Raw genomic sequence first — 25,911 nt, 5'->3', positions numbered from 1 at the left:
TCTACCAACATTTGCTTATTTCTGATCTGACGAAGAAGGGCAACCTACGAAAGCTAAATCAAGAAATGTATTAAGTTACGTCCAATAAAAAAAGGTATCATATTCTTTTCCATGTTTTATTTCTATTGATTACCTTTAAAAGTGGACTAACACAGCTACCATACCTCTCTAATCAAATATTATAAAATGTCTTTTTCCATATTGTGTTTTTGCCAAACAAAATGCCTTTGATAAATCAATTCTTGAAAATAATGGACCACCACAGTTCTCCCCACTGCACCAAACAAACAAACAAAAAAAAAACGTAGTCAGGGCCAGTCTGACTCCCTACGCAAACCTTCAGCGATGTAACATCCTCCCTCACTGCCAGGGGCTGCGCAAAGCTTTACTCCTCCCCCCAGTATCTCCCCTCCCTATCCCCCGGGTCCAACATCCCATCTCCCTCCTGCTGCCACTGTTCCAACTTTTCCCAGGTCACTCCAAAGTGCTCCCAGCCAGTGCAGGGCCTTGCAGTAGTGCTCAAGAGCTGCTCCTCCTGCCCCCCCCCCCCCCCAGATAAATAGTTTCCTATCCAGGTGGAAGATAGCAGGGGTTGAGTCAAGCGTGGGCTTCTATGGCAAGGCATAACATCAGAACAAAAGGCCCCGCAACAACAGGAATACCCAGGGCCGTGCCGACACGGTAAGCGAGGTAAGCATGGCAGGAGGGTGCCATCCTCTGGGGGGCGCCCCGCCGCACCATGCTTACCTCGCCCTCTTCTCCCCAGATCCTTTTCCTTTTTGTTTAAATTTACCTCTCCGGCGCACGGCAGCGTAGCGTTAGTGAGGAGGTGGCGCTCCCCCGCCCCGACGAGTCAGTCTCTTCCCTTCGCTCGGTTCCGCCTTCTTCTGTTGTCAGAAATGACGTCAGAAGAAGGCGGGACACTGAGCGAAGGGAAGAAGACACGTCGTGGCGGGGGAGCGCCGCCTCCTTCTCACTAACGCTACGCTGCCACGCGCCGGAGAGGTAAATTTAAACAAAAAGGAAAAGGATCTGGGGAGAAGAGGGCGGGTAGTGTAGCGATCGTTTTCGGGGGGGGGGGGGGGGGGGCGCCGGAGACCCTAGGCACGGCCCTGGGAATACCTTAGAAGTAGCGGCTGCAGGAGGAGCATGCTGGACACAGGAGCAGGGTAAGGAGTGGGCAGGGCCAGCCTTGACCAGTTTTTCCTGAACTCTTTATAGTTCTATACCGACACCATTAATGCTAAGGCACGCTGCTCATCGGAAAAAGCAATACAGCTCCAGGTCTGGAAGGGTTGAAGCAGCTTCTCAGAGACAGCATTCCCTCCTGGATGTCCAAAAGAGCACCTGCTTTTCTGGCTCTCTACTCAATTTTTTTCCCCTCACAACCTCCTTTTACAAAGCCACAGTAAAACGTGGCCTGCGGTAGTGTGGGCCATTATTTTTTACTGCAGCTGGAAAAAAAGGCATTTTTTTTTAATGGTCAGGAAATGGGCCTGCACTAATATTAAAACTGGCGTGCGCCTATTTATGGCCTGAGCCCTTAACGCCACCCACTGACCTAGCAGTAAAGGGCTCACGCGCTACCCACGCGGTAACCATGCCGCGTGCGCCAACGTGGGTGCATTGCCGATTACTGCCAGGAACACCTCCTGTGCTAGAAAATGATTTTCTACCGTGAGATTCAGTGCACGCCAAAAATCAGAATTACCGCCGGGCACACACGCTACCCCGGCAGCAGTGCCAACTGGGTGTGCGTTAACCCTCCCGCACCTTTGTAAAAGGGCCCCTCAGTTATTTAACTGTAGACATGGACTCCTGAGTAAAAACTCCGATTGCCAGCTAGTATTTATTTCATGACAGCATGAGGGGCCGAAATGCAAATTTCTCGCTCAATGGAGTGGTAAGTTAGAATTGTTCCCCGAAGAAGGGTAGAATTGTCAACAGATTATTACCCTGGTGAACATTTGAAATCATTAACCTGGAGCACTGCACAATTTCTGGTTATAATCTACATATTAAAAAGGGATGGTTACACACAACCTCACGTTATAAAGCTGTGCATGCTGCATACATTTAAATCCAGGGTGGGTAACCTTGGTCCTCAAGGGCATTCAGGATTTCCATAGTGAATACGCACGAGATCTATTTGCAGAGAACAGAGGTAGTGCATATTCATCGGGGAAATCCTGAAAACCCAACTAGGTTGCAGCCCTCAAGGACAGAGGTTGCCCACCCCTGATTTAAATGAACTAAGAGAAGCAGCTCTTCTCCTCCTGTCCCTGCAAGAACAGTCAGCACGTACAGGGGAGGGGGAAGAGGAGCAGGAGCTGCTGCACCACAGGTGAAGGCGAGGAGGCAGGAGAATGTTTCTTCCCACTGCCTGCCAGCTAGGTATTTTGTAACAACACCTATGAGCAGCGAAGTGCCTTTAGTCCATACAAAAATAAAAGAGTCGACACAAGTGGTTAGCAAGCTGGACAGTAACGTTTGGCAGGCTGGCCATAAGTTGAACAACTATATTAAAGACTCAAGAAGATGTCCTTGTAAAAAATATTTTCCACTTTTATCACAATAGCTTGTCAAAAAGAAGAGATTTCAGCTCATCACACAAAGCACAGAGGAGCCAGACACAAGCAACTGAAAACTACAGGGTGACAGCTTGATGTCAGTTAGAAAATTCCCAAGGGGCCGATGCTCAGAACCAAACACAGGCGCTAGAGGTGATTAGCGCCAGACTAGCACCCGCATTAGTGAGGACAGAATGCTCAAAGGCACTGGAGACAACGTGCACACCAAAGATTAGTGCAAATAGCATGCTAATGTAGTCAAACGGTTGTTAAGAAGTCTTTTCCTATTCCCGCCTGATGCTCAGCGCACAAAACAAAGCCACCAAAATAACGCCAGATCGGAGCAGGCGTTACGGTGTTTGAAGAGAGGATTTCTCATGATTCTTTCTTTAAAAATCTGTCAGTTTTTTATATTTGTGATCCGCTTTGAAATCATTGGGTATTAGCGGAATACAAGAACAGAGTGTAATGTAATATAATCATTTAGAAGCAGAAAGAAGCCCATGCAATCCTTAAGCGATGGCAGTGAGAATCGAATGTGTAAGAGTTGGCGCAAACCCAAAAGTAAAAGCACACATTGGTGCCCGTTTCCTGTGTTTAAATATAAGCCTTCCAAGTAAAAAAAAAAAAAACTAAAAAACAAACACATTTGAAGGCGCAGAAGAGAGACACCAACATGTGCTTCACTTTCGAGTCTGCCTGGCGCATCCACACAGGAGCTTATCATAAAATTCTTCTGCGCATGCGCTAAGCAAGATTCCCCTTTCACTTTTATAGCATGCATATAAATTAAATATCATTTTCTTGGAGCATTGGTGAGCTAGGTTTCTGTGCTGTTGGCTTACCGGAGTTCTGAACATCGGCCCACAAGTGTCAGAGCTTCTTCTTTTATCGTGATCACTGATAAGATAAGTGGGGAACCCAGGGAGGCCACTTAGATGGAGCCCTTCTCTTACCGATCCCTTAGCAAGTCGGTAAAAAACGGGCATGCATGAAGGAAATCGCATGCAAATGAGCAGCTCGCTGTCAGCTCATTTGCACACGATTCCCATCCTAAGGAGGGGAAGCCAGTCGGCCAGCTGAGCATGCACAGAGCAACCAAGCGTTATGCTGGCTGCTCTGCGCATACTAAAGACAGCTTCATACACGTCCTTCACTCAAAAAAAAAAAAAAAAAAAAAAAAGGCGTCCCTGACGAACACGGACGTTTTTTTTCTTCAGATTTTGTGATGGGCCTCCTTCTCTTGGACGTGTTTTTCTTATGTGCCCGAAATGACCACGCCGGAGAGAAATTGGGTATCGGGACATGCAAGCCTTTCAAATATGCCCCTCCATGTCTCTCTCAGCCAATCACAGCGCGTTTAGCTGTCACTGGTGTCAGCTAAACGCGCTGTGATTGTCTGAGACCTGGAGGGGCATAATCGAAAGGGACGTCCAAATAGTTTTGATTTGGACGTCCTCGCACGTCCCGATTCCCAATTCTCGGTGGTCATTTCAGGCATGTAAGAACAACACGTCCAAGAGAAGGACAGCCATCACAAAATCTGAAGGGAAAAACGTCCAAATGCTCGTCGGGGGGGGGGGGGGCGTCCTTTTTTTTTTTTTTTTGAGTGAAGGACATCCAGGTATTAGGCATTTGAAAGGACGTCCCTGACGAGCACATGGATGTGTTTTTTTTCTTTCGATTTTTGCAATGGGCATCCTCCTCTGGATGGGTCCCACGCAGTCCCAACGAGAGGTGTAGACCTCCCGTTAGGTTTTCCACGGTGCATGGGGTCGGAAAACGGCTGTGCATCTGCCTTGCATGCGCATTATAATACTAATTAGCTCATTATAATAACCTGTAGATCATTTGCATTCCCTTTTCGTTCGCTGCTACCGTGACAGGAAAATGGCTCGGAGAGAACTCTTTTGTGCATGTCTTGTTTTACTAATTGCTCGCTAGACTGGCTAGAACTGGTTTAAAAACCACGTTGCTGGCTCGTTCAGTTTAGTGCATCTGGCCCTTCATTATTACCTAGGACTCGCCACGGCCTCCCCCCTCAGTCACTTTCTTTCACATTCACAAAGTATCTGACACCCTATTTTCCACACTTTGAAGAGCAGCTTAACCTGACAAACATATCTAAGATGCAAGACAAATCCAGAAATGCCAGATGAAACATTTGCAAATTGTGAATAAAAAAATTCCCACCCTAAAAGTAAATACCACACACTGAACAAGAGGCAGCACCCAGAAAAGTGAACCCTGTGCTCATTTAAGACATATATTGGCTTAATCCATCAGCAGAAGGGAGAAGGACTATCTTGTACTGAAACAGGTAAGTAGTGCTATAAAACATAGTAGCTGCCAGCAGAAACAACCGGACCATTCAGCCTGCTCAGCTACTCCTGTATCACTGTAAGGATATATCCCGGCTGTCAGCCACACAGTATGACCACTTGTAAGCATCTCTCGTTATTCAGGCCCATTTCTGCTGTCATCCTCTTCTGTAAGGAATGCACAAATTCCCCACTTAAGCTGCGTGCGCTAATCCAGTTGTATTCTGGATTTGCACATGCAAATTAGTTAAGTCAATCGGCGCTGATAACTGACACTAATTAGAATTTAACCACAGAACTGTAAGCGTATTCTACAACGTGTTGCTCGTAAATTCTAAGCTGAAAAGGGGATGTGGCTATGGACATGGAATGGGCGGATCGTGGGCATTTCTAAAAATCTACGCGTGTGATTATAGAATACACAATTTAGGTGTCAACATTTACACCAAGTTTTACTTGGCTTAACTACCTGCGACTACATTTAGTCGCTTGGATGGGTACTCGGCACACTCTATAAACCACGTGGAAATTTAGGCATACTTTATAGAATACACCTAGGCATATTTTGTTTTGGTGCGATATATACAATCTAATCTTTAGTTCACACCCAGCACTCTCCCTTCCTATATATACACCACAAAGCTTTGTGCTATGATCAAAAACAGTTATTAATACTCTGTGGCTGTTTCCTGGTCTGGGAAGCAGGTAAAGCACATCTTCACGGGGTGTTGGTACAAACAGGCAACGTAAGAGAAGAGGCCAAACTATGAAGTGACAGGAGCTGTTAGAGCAAACAGCATGTTTACAGAATCAACGTGAGGTCAATCAGGATACAACTATTTATAAGTAATCTAATTTAAACTATGCTTCTATACCGTGGTTTACATAAGTAAAACAGTCATAACTGAAGATACAATAAAATAAATCCTCAACATCTCTAGATAACCGTGCAAAACCTATAGCAGAATATGCAAAAATTACAAGGTATACATTAATTATATAGAAAACTGTCCTAAATTACATAAGAACATTCAAGAATATCAAAAATAGAGATCCATATTAACAATGCAAAACCAGGTCTTTAATACCTTTCTAAAACGTAAACGACCATAAGATAGTCTAAGATAACAGGAAGATCATTCCAGAATTTAGTCCCAACAAAAGAGAAAGAGGACTGAAAAATTCTCATATACCTCACCGATCTGGGAGAGGGAAGCAAAAAAACATTTTTGTAGTTGCATTTTACTAACCTGATGGAGAATAGTGAGCAGGGATAGAATATACCAAGGAGCAGAGCCACATAGTATTTTAAATATGATAGAACAAACTTTGAAATAAACCCTTGCTTGGATAGGCAACTAATGTGCTCTACTTAACAGAGGGGTAACCCATCGAATTACTTAGCGGAGTAAACCAGCCAAAATCGCCACATTCTGCAGCATTTGCTCCTTCTTCAAAATTGTTTGTGAACATCCAGCTAACAGAATGTTACAATCAAACATATCCTGTTTCCCCTAAAGTAAGACATCCCCCGAAAATAAGACCTAGTAGAGGTTTTCCTGAATTGGTAGACGGAGGGCGGGCGGGCCAACCCCGATGTTTCCCCGAAAAATAAGACAGCCCCTGAAAATAAGACCTAGCACATTTTGGGGGGCAAAAATTAATATAAGACAGTGTCTTATTTTCGGGGAAACACGGTATAAAAGGCAAGTGTCGTACTCACTCGCAAATGCGCAGTAGAGACTTCCCTCTCTGCCCCGCCCCTGCATCAATACGTGATGAGGGGGGCGGGACAGAGCAGGAAGTCTCTACTGCACATGCCGCAGACGTACTCGCAACCGCTCCGCCCTCCTCCCCCCACACCCCCCCGAGGTCACTGCTACCCGCTCGCCGGCCCCACCGCCCCTCCACCCGGCCCGAACACTGTCTTTCTTATTGAACTTACATCGCACCACGCAGGCGCAGCAGGCACATCAGCAAAGCTGCCGTCGGGACGGGCTTCCTTCTCTGCCTGTGTGCCGCCCTCGTGTGATGTAACGCGGCGAGGGCGGGACACAGGCAGAGAAGGAAGCTCGTCCCAACGGCAGCTTTGCTGATGTGCCTGCTGCGTCTGCGTGGTGCGATGTAAGTTCAATAACAGACAGTGCTCGGGCCGGGGGGGGGGCATCGGAACCCCCCAATTCCAAAACGAGCCCGTTTACACGGGCTCAACGGCTAGTAAGTACATAAGTAATGCCACACTGGGAAAAGACCAAGGGCCCATCAAGCCCAGCATCCTGTCCACGACAGCGGCCAATCCAGGCCAAGGGCACCTGGCAAGCTTCCCAAACGTACAAACATTCTATACATGTTATTCCTGGAATTGTGGATTTTTCCCAAGTCCATTTATTAGTGGTTTATGGACTCGTTCTTTAGGAAACCGTCTAACCCCTTTTTAAACTCTGCCAAGCTAATCGCCTTCACCACATTCTCTGGCAACGAATTCCAGAGTTTAATTATGCATTGGGTGAAGAAAACTTTTCTCCGATTTGTTTTAAATTTACTACACTGTAGTTTCATCGCATGCCCCCTAGTCCTAGTATTTTTGGAAAGCGTGAACAGACGCTTCACATCCACCTGTTCCACTCCACTCAATATTTTATATACCTCTGTCATGTCTCCCCTCAGCCGTCTCTTCTCCAAGCTGAAAAGCCCTAGCCTCCTTAGTCTTTCTTCACAGGGAAGTCATCCCATCCCCGCTATCATTTTAGTCGCCCTTCGCTGCACCTTTTCCAATTCTAGTCTAGTTGACTCAGGATTAAGGCCTGGACCATCAATTAGAACGGTAGAGATTCAAAACAATGCCTGGTCCTTCTTAACCTTTTTCAAGTAAAGAAAACTTTTTTTTATCCCCCGTTAACTGAGCCACCTGTTTTTCAAATAAACAAGTGTAGTATCTAACATTATTTCCAAAATTTTTAATTCTGACTCTACTGGGAACCTAACCTTCTCTATAATTATCATTTGACATGTAACCGACTGTTGTAGATTAGAAGCAATGAAAAAAAAATTGTGTTTTGTCTACATTCAGTTATGTTTAGAGTAGAAACGTCAGCTGGACCTATTAGGTACCGAACAGAATTTTTACTAAAGAAAACCAACAGGGATTATTTTGAGATTGGGAATAGGGTGGGGAAACCACTGGTATGGCAATTTATGCAGAAAAGAACACCACCGCCTCTGCCACTTTGTACCTTGAATGCCAAAGAACTGACTTTAGTAAACAGCTGGTTCAGAACATAGCCTTGGTCTTGCCTGGCTTGTCAGTAAATTAAAAGGAGAGTGGGAAAGGATGCTTACTGGCCTCCTAGATGATTCTGGTTCCAACTACTTTTTTTATGTATAGGAGTTATCCATGTTCTGGGTACACATTTGGGGACCACCTAGGCCAGAGGTCCTCAAATCCAGTCTGTGAGGTCCACAACCCAGCCTGGATTTCAGGATTTCCACAATGAATATGCACGACGTCTATTTGCATGCAACAGATCTCAAACATATTGACTGTGGAAATCCTGAAAACCAGGATAGACTGCGGCAGTGGCGTAGCCAGACGGCCAATTTTGGGTGGGCCTGAGCCCAAAGTGGGTGGGCACAAAATTTTCTCTCTGTCTCAGCCCCCTTCCTCCCTGCACTCTCCTCATCTCCCCTGGCACCTCCCCATTCAAAATATAATTGAGCTCATAAAGATCCCCAAGCTCTGTCAGCTGAAAACTTCCTTTGAAGACAGCCACAAATCCCTTTTACCAAACTTGGCAGGCAGCAATAGCAACAATGCCTTGAGTCACCGATGCTGGCACCCCATGCATGCTTAGTTATCGGTGGCTCAAGGATGTTGCCGCCATCTGCCAAGCTTAGTAGAAGGGAGTTTTAGCTGCTTTTAGAGGAGGTCCTCAGCTGATGTAGGTTAGGGATCCCCACCAGCTACAGCAAGGGTCGGGACTAGTGTTAGACATGCTAGGGCCCAGACTCTCACCAAATACAGAACAAGGGATCACAAATTAGAAATAAAAATATGTAGACAAAAATTGAACTCGGAACCTCGGCATGTTACAGTGGAGAAATAAAATCAGGAATATATATTTTTTTTTCTACTGAACACAATAAAATAATATCCGCTGTGCACATTTCTCAACCTAACAAATTTCAGTTAATAAATTCAAAATAAAATGTCTTTCCTACCTTTGTTGTCTGGTCATTTTATTTTTCCATTATGTTGGTTCAAATTTCTCTTTTCCACTTTCCTGTCTTTCTGTTAATTCTCCTTCAAGCAGCTGCTATTCATTTGTCTTTTCTCCACTCTCATTCCATTCCCTCACTACACTGACATATTGATGTTTGTTTCATTTTAGCTCTTTCCTATCTTCCTGCTCTCTGTCCACTCAAATTTCATCTTCTAATCCTTTTCCTTTTTCCTTTTCAGATACCTGATTTCCATCTCCTTCTTTCACCCACTAGCTCTTCTATTCCCCATCTCACTCCTTCTCCAGCCTTCATCTTCAATCTACTCCCCGTAATCACTATCATCCTCTCGTTCATTTCCTTACCACCCCCTTGGCCTTCCACATGGTTCCACCGTCCCAGTGTCTGCCTCCTTCCAACCCTTCTAGTCCAGCAACTGCTCCCTCTTTCTCCTCTCTCCACCCTCTATCCCCTCCTAGCATCTTGCTGTCCTTTCTCTTTCCTCTTGCCCCTTCCCCCAGGGGCCAGCATTTCTCCCTCACTGTCTTCTACCCGTGGATCCTACATCTCCCTCCTTCTTCCCCCTCCTCTGCCCTCATGGTCAACATTGTTCCCTCTTCTCCTCTTCTCTCTCACCCTTGCATCCCAAGTCTAACATCTGTTTCCCCCCTTGCAGCATCTCTTCCACCACCATGAAACATTTCTCCTTCATCCCTCTCTCCCCTGTGCAGTACATTTTCCTCCCCTCCCTCCCAGGTCCAACATTTCTCCTTCTTTTGTCATTCATCCCTCCTTCCCTCCCCACCCTACCCTACATCCAGCAATTATCCCTCTCTCTCCCCAATAATGATCCCATTTCTTCTACTCTCCCATGCATGTCTCCCTCTCCTACACCCCCCTGCATCTCTCCCTCCCCTCCCTAACAATTTCCCTCACTCCTACACCCCCTGTGTAGCATCTCTTTTCTTTCCCTCCCCTCCACTCCAACGCCCAAGCAGCCCAACAATTTTATCCTCGCCAACCCCCCCCCCCCCCCCTCCATGCAGCACCAGGAGCATCACGGCACCGTAGCACGTTTCAAAGGGTTGCTGGCAGCATGTAAGAGAGAATTGCTGCAGTGTTGCTGATGACCCAGAAGCCTTCCCTCTGTTGCGCGGATTTCAGGTCAGATTCAGCCAGCAGCAGTGATTCTTACACGCTGCCAGCAACCCTTTGAACCGGCGCAGCAGAAGAAGGAAGGCAGCTTCGGTCCCTGCATTTTTTTTCTTCGATCGTCGCCGGCAGCGCTGCCATTCACACAGGCAGCTTCGCTCCCTTCTGCCGCGTCCATCCGGCCCATTCTGATGCACTTCCTGTGTACGTAGGGCCAGATGGACGCAGCAAAGGGGGGCGGAGCTGCCTGTGTGAATGGCAGCGCTGCCGGCGACGATCGAAGAAAAGAATGCAGCGCTGGCGGGGAGGAGAACAAATTTCCGCGAGCGACGCGGGCGGGCCTGGACGGAAAGTGGGTGGGCCTGGGCCCACCCGTGGCTACGCCCCTGGACTGCGGACCTCGAGGACTGGATTGTGTCCGATGATCTCAAGGTGGCAAAACGGGTAGAAAAGGCGATGATCAAAGCCAGAAGGATGCTCGGGTGCGTAGGGAGAAGGATGACCAGAAGGGGGAAAAAAAAGGAAGAGGTGATAGTACCCTTGTATAGGTCTCTGGTAAGGCCCCATTTAGAATACTGTGTGCAATTCTGGAGACCACATCTATGAAGAGATAAAAACAGGATAGAGCTAGTCCACAGGGCAGATACTAAAACAGTCCGTGGTCTCTGTTGTAAAGCATATGGGGAGACAGACTTAAGGCTCTGGAGAGAGGGGATACGATAGAAATTTAAATACCTCTGTGGCATTAATATACAGGAGGTGAGCCTCTTTCAAATGAAGGAAATGAGCTCTGGAATAAAAGGGCATAGGAGGAAGTTACGAGGTTATAGGCTCAGGAGTAATCTAAGGAAATACTTTTTCACAGAAAGGGTGGTGGACACGTGGAATCACTTCCTGGTGGAAGTGATGGAGAGGAGGACTGTGTCTGAATTTAAGAAAACATGGGATCTCTTAGGGAGAGGAGGAGATAGTGGTTGCTGTAGATAGGCAGACTGGATGAGCCATTTGGTTCTTATCTGCCATCATGTTTCTATAAAATATTCTATGATACTGTTGTGATGAAAGAGTGTCTTAGTAACCTATCGTGGACATTTTACTGGCAAGAAGGATATAAATGTCATAAAGTGATGCCTGTGCAAGCAGAGCCCACTGAAGGCACCGACACTTTGCTTTCTGCTTTGAAAAAGGAAAATGTGCCAGTTGCTGGCTGAGCAGACTGAAGTAGGTCACTGAAACCCGCAGATTTCACGCAGTAGATAAAACGCTCTTAAAATATTCTGTACTCTGCCTCCTGCTGCTGCTGGATAAGTGTTTGGTGCCTGCGCTCTCAGTACAGGAAACAACAAAGGAGGATTCTTGTCCCCCTTTTCATGTCACATTTTTCAATTTTTGAGCAAAGCTTGAAATTAAAACAATTCAATCTGCTTGCCATTTTGGGCAAGTAGCCAGATGTGTTAACTTTCTCTTGCTTGTCACTCATATCCCATTCCATGGTACTGTGGTTAGAGTAACCCTATGTAATATTTGTCTTGCAAACACTGATAAAAACATCCTTTCTCCTGGTCTTTTCCATTTCACCTGATTAAGATTTGCAGAGTGGGTATATGACTGACTTGACTTCTCTACCTAACTGCTCTATTAACATGCCAATGGCTGGGAATGTTTGAATAGCAACTCTGGTTCAACAACACAAGCCAGGGAATGTAAGGCCTGTTTTATCATTTTGAAATCCTAGTGAGGAATTCAAATTTAAGGACCACTTGCTTGTCTGTTCTACTTTCATCCTAGAGTATGTTATTAAGAGGAGTGATGACCTTCATGTAATACTTGATCACCCATCCGTACCACTGGATTTCTACCGTGAATGTCCCCTCTGAAAAGGCTGCAGCTTTGCAGCTGTCATCCACACAATCTGAAGCTATTCTCCACCTTGCACAACCTGGCTGACCGAACATTCACACATCTCTGTTCTTTAACATGCAGCTGAAGGCTGAAAATCCACACCCCCTAAAACTACTTCTCAAGTGACACTTACCACCCTGTAAAACTGCTGAGCTCAAAAACTACCCACCCACAAGAGACCATTCTTCAAACTACCCAAACCCAAAACTAACCTCCACAATGTAGTCTGCTGCAAGTGCCGCCCCCACCATCCCACGAAGTTTCACTACTCCTCCTCTTGCAATTGCCCCACCCCTAACAAAATATATTCTTGCTTCACCACCCTGCAAACTAACCTCATCCCCCAAAACTAGGCCTCTGAAACTGCCCCACCAGTTCCAAACTACCTCCTGTATCTGCCCCACCACCTCACAAACTGGTCCTACTCCCAAAATCACCCCTTCTGCAACTGCATCAACCAGCACATCTATTCTCCTACAAACTTCCCCAGCTACCCCCCCCCAACACAATAGCTCCCAGATTCTATATAGGGCAACTTGAGTTGCGCACACAAATCCAGTCATATTCTGATAATAGAACTTAATTACGTACACAGTGCTGCACAAACATAGAAGACAGACCCTGCTCAAAGAGCTTACAATCTAATAGACAAAAATAAAGTAAGCAAATCAAATCAATTATTGTGTACAGGCAGGAGGAGGGTAGGTGGAGGCAGGTGGTTACAAGTGGTTAGGAGTCAAAAGCAATGTTAAAGAGGTGGGCTTTCAGTCTAGATTTAAAGGTGGCCAAGGATGGGGCAAGACATAGGGGCTCAGGAAGTTTATTCCAGGCGTAGGGTGCAGCGAGACAGAAGGCGCGAAGTCTGGAGTTGGCAGTAGTGGAGAAGGGAACAGATAAGAAGGATTTATCCATGGAGCGGAGTGCATAGGAAGGGGTGTAGGGAAGGACGAGTGTGGAGAGATACTGGGAAGCAGCAGAGTGAGTACATTTATAGGTTAGTAGAAGAAGTTTGAACAGGATGCGAAAACGGATAGGGAGCCAGTGAAGCGACTTTCTGTACAGAGAAAACTAGTGCCTGTTTGAACAACTAAAATAAATCCCAATAAAAACAAGGTTTTCCAACCCATATTGAAATAACACACTATTTTATCCCATTCTGAAATAAAATGAGAAAAAAAAAATCATTTTTAGACCTCATCCTGAATGTTTACCAAGTTAACAATTTCTACTTCAGAATTTCACCTTAAAAAAAAAAAAAAGAACAAAAAGAAAGAGAGTGTGACACGAATGGCAGAAGAATCCAGGAAAGAGCAAAATTTTCAACATGCACTAAGCACTGATACGGGGGGGGGGGGGGGGGGGGGGGGGGTGAAAGGAGTTTCAGCAGTACCTTTTGGGGAAGTCTTACGGTTACTTAGGCTCAATAAACACAACAGGGTCAAATAAAACACATGCATTTAGTACATGATACTTACAGGCTGGTCACAAAAAAATAAAAGTAGCACAAATGCACATAATTCGTCTGTGGATACACCCAAGGTACAAAATAAGTACCTGTATATAATAATATGTAAACCGCTTTGATTACAACCACAGAAAGGCGCATATCAAATCGCATCTCCTTTCCCCCAATTCAAATCAGTTTTCAAATGTTTGGCTTTTAATTTAAAACCTCCTCTTGCCTTAGCTAATGTTCCGTGTTTACACTACTTCTCTTTCCAACTGCTGCTCAAAACGAAACCGCTTTTACACTTCAGCTAGGGTCAGCCATTTCTCCATAGATACAAAATGGGAAAACCCCTTTGGTACTCGGGAGCCACATGCGCTAGCAAGGGTATTCCAACCTCAGAACCTGTCACAGATTGGTTCCAGCAAGAAGGACAACAACGCTCTCAACCTCTTTCCGGCCCCCAAAAATGCAGATCCGATCGTGCACCCATTAACAACATGCATGCTAGAGATGCAAACGAGCAGTTCACCTGGAAGGATTTCGGGGAATTCCCAGTTAAAGCAGAAACAAATATTCCAACCTCCCATTTGTACCACGTCAAGACGCCAGTGGGCTTCTTCCGAGCCGCTGCTATTATACAAAGAGCCCGGAATCCGCTTATCTAGACACAGAGGGTCCCCCCCTCCCCCTCGCAATCACAACAGAAGCACGAGCGAGAACACCTACCGATCCGTTTCATTCTGCTCCTGAGATGCAAAAACAGCAAGCGGATTCCTCTCCTACAACACCCACCTCGGATCCTCCAAGCGACAGCCACGCGGAGGCTGAAAAGGCCGCTTTCGCCATCTGTCAGCCCAGTGATGAGCAGAGGCTTTTCTTCAATTCGATTTGGACAAGCTGGAGAAAGAAGAGGGGGCCCATCAGGCTGCCTGCGGTGGCGCTCATTTAAATCGTGGACAGGTTGGGGCAGGGCGGGGCCTGGGACACAACCCTCTTGCCACCTACATCGAGTCTATGATCGACCCTAGTACAGGTGTTAGAAACACATCCGCTCCTTAGCAGTTTTATTCATTCTCACAGGGGGGCAGTGTCTGGGTTTTCCACTACTATATAGTGCTTCATCCCTCCATGAGGTAACTAACCCACAGCACTTTATTTTATATGATGAAGGCTCTTTTCACCTATTTGCATTTTGCTTCAATTGTAACTAGTATTGGGGTGAAAACTCTTGCCTCCTACCCAAAGGTTTCAGTCATTCTATTTTCTGCACTAGGTAAGCACAGTTTTCAGGTCTCTCAAGACTTCTCATATTCTATGGAAAAGTGGTCCAGGGCTGCCTCCTGTCCTACACGTCTCCCAACTGATCACTGAGATCCGAAAGGTGTGCCGTGCACGTTTCTTGGTTATAATCACCGGCATAGTTGCAGAGTCTCCTCTCCCTTCACTCTATCTCAGTTGATAACACCCTCATCGTCCCCGTCTCATCTGCCCGCAACCTCGGTGTCATCTTCGACTCCTCCCTCTCCTTCTCTGCGCATATCCAGCAGATAGCCAAGACCTGTCGCTTCTTCCTCTATAACATTAGCAAAATTCGCCCCTTCCTCTCCGAGCGCACCACCCAAACTCTCACCCACTGTCTCATTACCTCTTGCCTTGACTACCGCAACCTACTCCTCACCGGCCTCCCACTTAGCCATCTATCCCCCCTTCAGTCCATCCAGAACTGTGCCGCACGTCTTATCTTCCGCCTTAACCAATATACTCATATCACCCCTCTCCTCAAGTCACTTCACTGGCTTCCGATCAGATACCGCATACAGTTCAAGCTTCTCCTACTCACCTACAAATGCTCTCGATCTGCAGCCCCTCCTTACCTCTCTACCCTCATCTCCCCTTACGTCCCTACCCGTAACCTCCGCTCTCAATACAAATCCCTCCTTTCAGTACCCTTCTCCACCACCGCCAACTCTAGGCTTTGCCCTTTCTGCCTCGCCTCACCCCATGCTTGGAATAAACTCCCTGAGCCCATACACCAGGCCCCCTCCCTACCCATCTTCAAGTCATTGCTCAAAGCCCACCTCTTCAATGTCGCCTTCGGCACCTAATCACTACACCTCTTCTCAGGAAACTCAACTACCCCAACTTGACATTTTGTCCTTTAGATTGTAAGCTCTTCTGAGCAGGGACCGTCCTTATTTGTTAATTTGTACAGCGCTGCGTAACCCTAGTAGCGCTCTAGAAATGTTAAGTAGTAGTAGTAGTCCCCAGGACACACCAAACCAGCCTGCCCCCCTCCCCCAAGATATCCATAAAGAACAAGCATGAGACAAACCTGCATGCAATTCCATCTCACTATGAACATCCCGAAAACCTGACCGGTTTGGTGTGTTACAAGGACTGGGCTAAGAATCTCTGCACCATCACATAAGAACTGCCATACTGGGTCAGGCTCATCTAGCCTAGAATCTTGTTTCCAACAGTGGGTTAATTTTGTTTACACCACAAAAGTAATAAACCTCACATCTACGCCCAAGACACATTGAATATGATGTAAATATCTCAAATTTGCATTTCTATTGACTTTCTGCCACTTGTTCTTGGTTTCTGACTGGATCTTTTGATACCCGAGGGTCTTGTTCCTATTCTGCATACTGTGGACTCCTTTAACAAAGCTGCGCTACCATTAGCCACACACTGAATGCTAGAAGCCCATGGGAATAGAATGGGCTTCCTCAAATTTGCACGCTGCTCATTGGTAGCACAGCTTGGTAAAAGTAGCCCTTTATTTGTAATTTTCTTATGCATAATCCCCAGTCCCCCCCCCCCCCCCCCCCCAAGCCGTTTCTTTGTCCAGATTCCACCTTCAGCTCTCTCTTAGCTTGTATCCCTTCCCTTTCTCGAGTACGTTCAGCACTAGCTTTCTCTGTCCCTTCTCTGGGGTAAATACCTCCTGTTTTCTCCCCCTGTCCCATTCCTTGGATACCATCTAGCACAGTGATCCAAATGAGCTAAAGAACAGCTATCAAATATCCTCTCATATAGGGCCACAACAGCTGCAAAACTACTGACTAGTGTATTTCTATCTAGATTGTAAGCTCTTTGAGCAAGGACTGTTTTTTTGTGTGTGGTGTACAGTGCTGCGTATGCCTTGTAGGGTTATAGAAATGATAAGTAGTAGTATTTCAAAGACATCCATTCCCACCAGCCCATTTTGAAACTTTTAATTAGGGGTATCCTCAGGACGGTGGACATTTCCAAATGCATGATTTTCATTTATTGAGAAATGCCTTGTCCTTCAACTATAAGGCTCCCCCCCCCCCCCCCCCCCCCCCCCCCACTCCTTTCCTCTTTCTGTTGTGAACTTGGGTAGAGAGTAGCAGAAAAAAAACTCCAGAAAGATGATCGGAAGGAGGCAGTCATCGGCCCCACCAAGTCTTGAATTGCAACACTGCTCTGGCAGCTCTTTGCCTTCCACAGTTCTTTCTCCCCACCCCTCTGCCTACATTTTCTCTGTTTAATGTACTGTGGGCTTTGGGCTCCCTGTAGACTGCAACTTCCTTCCCCAATAACCTCAACCATGTTCAAGTTCTGGAGCTTAATCTCCTGGCCACCATGGAGCTTTCTGCTGGCCTTTGCTCTATAATATGTGTATGGATGGACAGACAGGCTGGCCCTCTTCAATAGCCACTATTACTACAGCAAAACACAAAATAAGTGGAGAAAGCTTGCAGAATAAATCAGTTTGGTCAAATATTCCCAGAATCAATGCGTGTTCATAGAGCTTCAAAGCTGAATCCCTTTCCTAAGGACCCAGGTGGCTGTCACATCTACCTTTTATAGTGATAAGGTAAGCCTGCTGCATTCAACATGGTAACAAGCCTGAGAGTACCCTTCTGGGCTCTGGGGGGAATGCTAAATAGTAGTAGTAGTAGTAGCACTCCTTCCTGTTCCTAGCCTGTGCTCAGAGGAGGATTCATAGGTGGTGTTGGTCAACTCCTCTTCATGCAAGTTTGAATCCACAATATTCTACATGGCCATGACTCGTCTGATGGCCATGGAGGTTATTGGGGTGGAGGTAGGTCCACCTCAGATTCTTATTTCTTGGGGTTGGGTGGCCTTGAAGCCACCCTCTGATCTGGTTTATGCTGCGTTTGTATTTATTTACTGTCACAGTGGCAGAAAACCTAAATCCTGGCTGATGGGAAGAAGGGAAGAGGCAGAGCTGGGGTTGTCTCCTGGAGCAGTTGGAGCGCTGTAGGAACTGCCCCAGTTGGGACATGACAAACAAGAGCTAGATTCATTAGCGGTGGTCCACTGGGCTGCCTGAAGTATTGAAGGTGGCCTACTGCTGAGTAGTGGCTGGGACTCGCAAGCGCTGGGGGAAGGAAGGAGGTTTGGTAGTGTATTGTCATTTGGTGGATAGTATTGTTTATTTGTGATCCATTTTGGTCCAGGTGGAATATAAATAAACCATATCTATGTGTACTCATTGTATTGGTTGTTATTCTGGGAGGGATGTTTGCAAGTCCCACCTGCCTATGGTATTTCCAGTCTCCATTTTTTTCCCCCGCCAAGTACAAAATTGGTTCTGTGTTTGAACTTACATGTGTGTGCAGGGACTTCTTTTAAATTCCTATACCAATGATTCAGAAAGGATCCAACACTCCAAAAGCTGAGTTCAGTTACTTAGGTTATGTAAACAAAAGGTGCAAAATGTTCTGTAAAATAATGTCAACAAAAGTCTGCAAAACCTGTCAACATATCCAAGCATACCATTTAACTAATGCTATTTCATTCTTAGTTGTGAAAAATTTCTGCAGCCAAGCAAAGGGTTTCCATTCGGACTGATCCCTTAAATTTCTGATGCCGAGAGTGAGACATTATTTGGAATTACTGAATAAATACAACTAAGGTTGCAATTAACCAACCAACATTTCAAGGCATTCACAGGAATGTACAAGTATCCAAAATGGTTTTGCTGATGAAAACCAAATATTATATACTTTAAGAACTAGACAGAAAAAAGGGGTTTGGAACAAAATTGCCCATGTTACTAAGACAAAGTCTATTGTTTTGCATGCATCAATTGTGTGGCCAGGCCCAGAAGGACAGCCTTCTTTCCCCCTCCCTAAACCCAAGGATGATTTAATATAGTAGATTGCACAACAGTGGCAAAGTTCAACATTTTTTTTATATATATAGCTTTTATTGGCAATCATCAACCTTACAACATTTTTCCATTCCAAAACCATAAAGCCCAAAGTACAATAAGCAAAAACCACACACACCCTTCCTATCCCATGAATTAAACAATTCCCCCTCCTTCTCCACTCAAAATTACATAAGTACATAAGTACATAAGTAGTGCCATACTGGGAAAGACCAAAGGTCCATCTAGCCCAGCATCCTGTCACCGACAGTGGCCAATCCAGGTCAAGGGCACCTGGCACGCTCCCCAAACGTAAAAACATTCCAGACAAGTTATACCTAAAAATGCGGAATTTTTCCAAGTCCATTTAATAGCGGTCTATGGACTTGTCCTTTAGGAATCTATCTAACCCCTTTTTAAACTCCGTCAAGCTAACCGCCCGTACCACGTTCTCCGGCAACGAATTCCAGAGTCTAATTACACGTTGGGTGAAGAAAAATTTTCTCCGATTCGTTTTAAATTTACCACACTGTAGCTTCAACTCATGCCCTCTAGTCCTAGTATTTTTGGATAGCGTGAACAGTCGCTTCACATCCACCCGATCCATTCCACTCATTATTTTATACACTTCTATCATATCTCCCCTCAGCCGTCTCTTCTCCAAGCTGAAAAGCCCTAGCCTTCTCAGCCTCTCTTCATAGGAAAGTCGTCCCATCCCCACTATCATTTTCGTCGCCCTTCGCTGTACCTTTTCCAATTCTACTATATCTTTTTTGAGATACGGAGACCAGTACTGAACACAATACTCCAGGTGCGGTCGCACCATGGAGCGATACAACGGCATTATAACATCCGCACACCTGGACTCCATACCCTTCCTAATAACACCCAACATTCTATTCGCTTTCCTAGCCGCAGCAGCACACTGAGCAGAAGGTTTCAGCGTATCATCGATTTTTGTTTAGCAAGTTTAGGGCCCTAGTTATTAAAATCTTTTGCTCACACACACAAAATGGGAGAAAACCTTTAGTAAACAGCCTCTCAGTTTGTTTCCATCTGATTAAATGAAGCTCTCATGCATATGCTGAGGAACAGAGACGTTAACTTGCTCAAAATGGCAGAGCTGGGAATCGGAGTTGAGAGACACAGGCAGATAAAGAGGCTTGGCAAAGGTTCAAAACAGAGAAGAGATTCAAAATCATATGCCCCAGAATTTTTTTGATCTGTGATTAATCGTCAGGAGATCTATAAACAAACATTCACTACAACAAATAAGGATAATCACTGCCCTATATCAGGAAAGGCAAACATGATAGAAAGGCTGTGTTATACACCTTAAGCTGACTACATCAGCTACATGGATACCTGAATGCGGAGTTCCACAGGGATCCCCCCTCTCACCGACATTATTCAACTTAATGATGATACCCTTAGCGAAACTACTATCAAACCAAAACCTTAACCCATACATATATGCAGACGACGTAACGATCTACATCCCATTCAAACAAGATTTAAAGGAAATTTCCAATGACATTAACCAAAGCCTACATATCATGAACACATGGGCGGACGCATTTCAGCTGAAACTTAACGCAGAAAAAACCCAATGCCTAATACTCACCTCACAACACAACACGAACAAATTCACCACCATTAACACACCAAAACTGAATCTTCCCATTTCGGACACCTTAAAAATTCTTGGAGTTACCATTGATCGACACCTAACACTCGAGTGTCACGCGAAAAACACAACCAAGAAGATGTTCCACTCAATGTGGAAATTAAAAAGAGTAAGACCTTTCTTCCCAAGGACTGTATTCCGCAACCTGGTACAATCAATGGTACTCGGTCATCTAGATTACTGCAATGCACTCTACGCTGGCTGCAAAGAGCAAATAATAAAGAAACTTCAGACAGCTCAGAACACTGCAGCTAGACTCATACTCGGTAAAACAAAATATGAAAGTGCTAAACCCCTACGAGAAAAGCTACACTGGCTCCCACTCAAAGATCGCATCATGTTCAAAATATGCACCCTAGTTCACAAAATCATTCACAGAGACGCCCCAGCCTACATGTCAGACCTGATAAACTTACCACCCAGGAATGCTAAAAAATCATCCCGCACATTCCTTAATCTTCACTTCCCCAACTGTAAAAGGCCTAAAATACAAACTAACGCATGCGTCAACCTTTTCCTACCTGAGCACACAATTCTGGAACGTGCTGCCGCGCAACTTAAAAACGCTCTATGAGGAGTGGAGGAGTGGCCTAGTGGTTAGAGTGGTGGACTTTGGTCCTGGGGAACTGAGGAACTCAGTTTGATTCCCACTTCAGGCACAGGCAGCTCCTTGTGACTCTGAGCAAGTCACTTAAACCTCCATTGCCCCATGTAAGCCGCATTAAGCCTGCCACGAGTGGGAAAGCGCGGGGTACAAATGTAACAAAAAAAAAAAAACTAACTTCCGTAAACTACTGAAGACCCATCTCTTTAACAAGGCATACCACAAAGATCAACAAATATGAACTCCTATACAAATACCCAGAACTGCCTTACAATATTTACTTGTTAAACTACTAGGGTGTTCTATCACTATCATGTTACCCAAGATCCTTCTGTAATACTAAATGTATATTTTCTTATATGTTTCCACTATCCATGATGTATTGTAAGCCACATTGAGACTGCAAAGAGGTGGGAAAATGTGGAATACAAATGCAATAAATAAATAAAATATAAATCAACAATATTCCAGACAAGTAACTTCTACTCCAGTGAATGTAAGAATGGAAAAGTTATGTGTCACCTGATATCTGATAATTTTCTTTCCTTTAGTCATACCAGACCAGTCCAGACCAATGGGTTGTGTTCCTCTAACAGATAGAGTTCTTGTGATTCACCCCTTAGGTGCTCAAAATCTTCCTGATGGCCAATATAAAAACTTCAAGACCAGGTAATTCAATCAGGTAAAATAATCTTACCAGTTAGTGAGGCATATACTCTACTAACATGCAGCTATTTCACAGAGTCTGGAAACGTGTTATATACAATAGATTAGGAAAAACAAGTAGAATCCATGATATCTGGAAAAAAAGAGCTTATAAGTAAAAGGATTCTGGATTGGTCTGATAGGACTAAAAAGGAAAGAAAGTTTATTTTATTTATAAACACAGCTTCTAGACCACTCTATCCCTAGCTCTACGTGGTTTACAAAAATATTCATAATCAAAATCAAAACAGTACATATAATAATATCCATCAATCAAAAGCAAAGTCATACATATAATACAACAAAAAACACACATTTAAAATGCAAAGAAAATAATCAATAATCAAAAATAAACAACAATCAACAGAATGCCTGTGAAAAAAAAATAAGCCTTAAACAATTTTCTAAATTGAAGATAACTCTCAACCTTTCGCAACTCAACAGGGAGACTGTTCCATAAATGTGCACCTTCAACATAGAAGATTTTTGATCTAATATCATCCAACAACATTTTATCAGCAGATCTTAGGCCCTGATGCTCAGAAGCAAATGTGGGCACTAGAGGCCATTAGAGCTGGACTAGCGCCTGTATTTGCTAGAGCCAAATGCTGAGAGTCAGTGAGCACATGAATCAATGAGCTCACTGGCTCCCAGCACAATGAGCATGCAGATGGTCCCATTCCCTATTCCTTCCCAATGCTCAGCAGACAGCGCGCCAAACAAGGGTGCTCTTTCTGTCATCAACCCTATGCCAGCTAGGAGCTGGCATTAGGGTTGTGCCGAGCCATGGAGAGAAACTGGGGAGACATGGAAAAGGGAGGCGAAGGAAAGGGGCGTCTGCAGGAAAAACGTTAAAAAAAAAAAACCTCAATAAACAATCAAATCTGGATTCTTCATCAGGAAAGAACAGTACTGCACATATTCTTGAAAAAGCAATTGGCAGCTATATTCTATTCTAAATCAAATTTTGTGAATTAAAAATAAACTGGTGTAAAGAACAGTTTAAAAATAAATTATATTTGATCATGATTTGTTGCTGAAAACAAATGGGGCCTTAGAAGTCCTTTCCAGTGGTACCTAATAGAGAGAACCAAGAGCAATATGAAGGGCTCAGGAAAGACAAAAAGGTATGGGGGAAGGATATGATTCCCATGATAACAAGGAATAGTAGGAAACAGCATTGATAGACCATGGAAGAGATGCACAGACCAAAAAACACACCCAACCGATGTTTTCCTTGAAATAGTCTTTGAAGGCAACAGCCATCTATGAAGGGAATATTTCAACTACAAAGAAGTTCTAGAGGAGTTGAATATCCAGAGAAGGAAATATAGGAAGAAAGCTATCAGAGGCTGAAAAAAACATTGTGCTTCCCTATCTACATCTATGACAACCACGGAAAATTAAGAAGCAGCCTCTGATGAGAATAAAAAAGGGAGACCAATGAGAATAGCTATTGGCTTTGCTAGTGTCAAAGAGTGCTCTATTCAGACATGAAAACCCAAATGTCATTGTAAAAGCAAGAAGAGGGCAGAAGGGCCAAGAGACACTTGGACAGGACAACCCAGTCTATTAGTCTGAGAAAAACCTCCACAATTTTAGAGACTTCCTGCAGTTGTATAACAGTGGTGGCTAATGCCAGTGCTATCAAGTTAGCTGTGCAAAACAGCTATACTGTAGAATCACACAAAGTAGGTTGCTTGTATAACCTGAGCCATATGAGCAACTGGCAAAACTGTACTAATTAGTTGTGCAGAGTAGATGAGGCACCTAGTCGGCTACCAAAACCAGCAAAGCCAAGTCTACTCAAAAAGCCATGTACTATAAATAAATGCATCAAGAAATGTTATATGCGTAGCCGCAGTAGCTAGAGCTATAGCCATGGCTGCCAAAACTGGAGACATCAACTCTCTTATAAGGAGCTCTATGTTATGAGGAAGCTAAGAAGTATTCGGAAATATTTGCCACAAGATTTGTTCAGATTAGGGGCACAATCACTGATTTCAGTAAATTGGATTACTGCAATATTGTTTACTTGGGTCTTTCGAAGCAACTATTGAGAGCATTTCAAACTATTCAAAATGTGGCTGTTTGCTGATTTTCTCTCAAAAAATCAGACAGAATTACACCATATTTTAATAAGCTGCATTGGCTTCCTATAGAAGCAAGGGTTTTATTTAAGTTAGATTGTTTATTATTCAAGAGTGTTTATGGCTTGATTCCCCAATATATTCGATTACAGGACAGCATTATATAATATACTCTCATTTTCATCTCTTTTCCCAGTCCTCGGGAGATTACTTCTAAGAAACGGTTCACTTGCTTGCTTGCATATCAGGTGGCTACTTTATGGAAGTCCCTTTCATTTAATCTAAGGCAATTGCCTAGCTATAATACCTTTAAGACTGTGATAGTCATCTCTACAGCAACTATAGATCAATTTTGTCACATCCTAGATTTATTTTGATCTGTCATCTTAATTATAATCCGCTATGAACTATCTGATTGGTATTAGCAGGCTATAAATGAACTGTAACTGCTACACCAGGAGTTACAGTCGGCAGCAATGACTGGTGCCATACAGGCAGCAGAATGATTGAGGTAGCTGTGATAACTAACAACACTCAGGTGGCCTCTGCAGCGATACATTTGCATGCACTATGATACAACATTAACTTGCCATAACTGACATATGAATGGATGCTGACTTTATGGTTACCACAGCCAATGACATGCAGTCAGCTGCTGACTGGGATGCCAAATAAATGTCCATCCGATGTACCACAGACAGCTGCAAAACCTGATGCCACATAGGCAGGTCTGAAACTGTACCATACACGCAGCTTCCATAATCGGGCCATACAGATAGCTGGTGCCATACCTGCTGCTGCAGCAGTTGCACATACATGGTGACAGAGTAGCCATGCTACACACTTGACTACTAGAACAGTGCTATATAATTAACTTGGAACACTAGTACATGTAGGTGACTGCTGAAGGTACAGAAGAAATTCAGCCATTTCAGCCACACAGCACAGCTGACTGTGCAACCGTATAAGACAGATGGTTGTTGAATTATGAAATATCAGTACTGTGCAACCCATGTGGTTGTTGGAGGCACAGAAATAAGCAGCTGCTTAAGCTGAGTAGCACCGGTGGTTGTTGCAACTATGGAACGAGCCAGTTATTGTAGGTAAGCAAACAGTGACTGTTGCAACTGCACAACAGAGGTGACGGTAGCAGGAGCAACACAGGTAGATAAGTACATAAGTATTGCCATACTGGGACAGACCAAAGGGCCATCAAGCCCAGTATCCTGTTTCCAACAGTGGCCAATCCAGGTCACAAATACCTGGCAAGATCCCCAAAATGTACAAAACATTTTATGCTGCTTATCCCAGAAATAGGGGATTTTTCCCAAGTCCAAGATGTTGCAGGACAGCTAGACCAACAACTGCCTTAGGAGAGCTATACAGATGGCTGGTGCTACGGGGGGAAAAGCCAGAGGAGTGCTGCCATCGTGCAACCAAGGCGGTCACCGCCGCTATTGCGCAATCCAGGCCCCTCCCTATCAGCTTTACCTATCATTGTGACTCAGTTACCACTAGCCTCTCTTTCTCATCCCCCCTCCCGAATTCTGTCTTTATCTAGGCTGTTTCTCTCTCACCGTCCCCCATCTGTCCTCCATCATTCTCTCACTCATCCCCAATTGTTCTCATGAGTCTGTCCTGTTTCTTTTTCATCCTTTCCTATGCCCAGCTGATCACCAGCAGTCTCAACCCCCTCACACCCCAGTTAACCAGCCTAACCCACGCTGATACACCCTCAGACCATAATTAGACACCCTCTTCCCCCTACTATTTACTATTGCTAATGTTGCTTTTGCACCAAGCGGCTGAATTCTCAGCAGCTTGAACCACATTGTGCAAAACAGCTTGTTGATAGCTCCTGTGTACTTCATTTTGGGTAATTTTTAAAGGCAAAGTATCCTGCATTCTTTCCCTTTGGAAATTACCCCATGGAAAATACATGCCCAAAATTACACCAGTACAAATTCGCTGGTTTATTCTACATGCATACAACTTCAAAGCCTATGCCAAACCTACCACTGGAAGAGCTTCCACTCAGGTTACAAACCTATGCATATATAGCG

The 25,911-nt window shown here is 44.7% G+C and overlaps 1 protein-coding gene across 5 annotated transcripts in view; it reads right to left on the bottom strand.

The window, feature by feature from the left end:
- MIB2 (mindbomb E3 ubiquitin protein ligase 2) overlaps positions 1-25,911 on the bottom strand; it is a 70,055-nt gene that overhangs the window by 42,280 nt on the left and 1,864 nt on the right. For 2 of the 5 annotated variants that reach the window (XM_030222219.1, XM_030222223.1), the window contains exon 1: positions 14,340-14,539. The exons of 1 other annotated variant lie outside the window; for it this stretch is intronic. The gene's annotated coding sequence lies outside the window, so the exon portion shown is untranslated. Of the gene's footprint in view, positions 1-14,142; positions 14,173-14,339; positions 14,540-25,911 lie in introns of those variants that run through there. 2 more of the 5 variants (XM_030222220.1, XM_030222222.1) reach the window with 2 other exon arrangements.

This window comes from Microcaecilia unicolor, chromosome 13, assembly GCF_901765095.1.
Source record: "Microcaecilia unicolor chromosome 13, aMicUni1.1, whole genome shotgun sequence".
In the NCBI taxonomy this organism is placed as follows: Eukaryota; Metazoa; Chordata; class Amphibia; order Gymnophiona; family Siphonopidae; genus Microcaecilia; species Microcaecilia unicolor.
This window is presented reverse-complemented; position numbering and strand designations above follow the sequence as displayed.